The following is a 527-nucleotide window of genomic DNA, read 5'->3' on the forward strand; positions in this document are numbered from 1 at the left end:
CTGTCCTTTGGGGACAACAATTTCTGGCGACCACGAAGGGACCCTAGCTGACTGCCTTGCCTGGTCCACCTCTTCAGCTCCGGCAACAACTGTGGATGGCGTGAGGGCCAGGCGCCACCGACCTTATTCGTCGAAGGTGTGACCGTCTCATGGTTGCCTGACGGAGTTGGGGAGGGGCACAACGGTGCAACGCTCGGAAGACCAACTTAATCAGGTGGGGCGAGGGAGGTTTCAACAGACTGGTGAATATTTCTTTCCATATTTTAAGCAGGTTGTGGAAGAGACGGCTTTGAAAGTTGCGACCGTGTAGACGCCCTAGGCGAGTGAGATCGGGTGGCAGCCCCATGAACTTCCTTTAATCAGTTTGGTTCTGAGGCTAAGCGGCGGTCGCCGTCCGGTAGTTGGATAATGCGAAGTAACCAGTCCAAGATCCCACCCTGCAGTCCCTTAGGATGCATTTTGAAAAATTGGCCAAAGTTTGGAAGTGACCCTATGACAAAACAACAGATGATTCGGTATTGCAATAC

The sequence above is a fragment of the Alligator sinensis genome, unplaced genomic scaffold (genome assembly GCF_000455745.1).
Source record: "Alligator sinensis unplaced genomic scaffold, ASM45574v1 scaffold706_1, whole genome shotgun sequence".
Taxonomy (NCBI): Eukaryota; Metazoa; Chordata; order Crocodylia; family Alligatoridae; genus Alligator; species Alligator sinensis.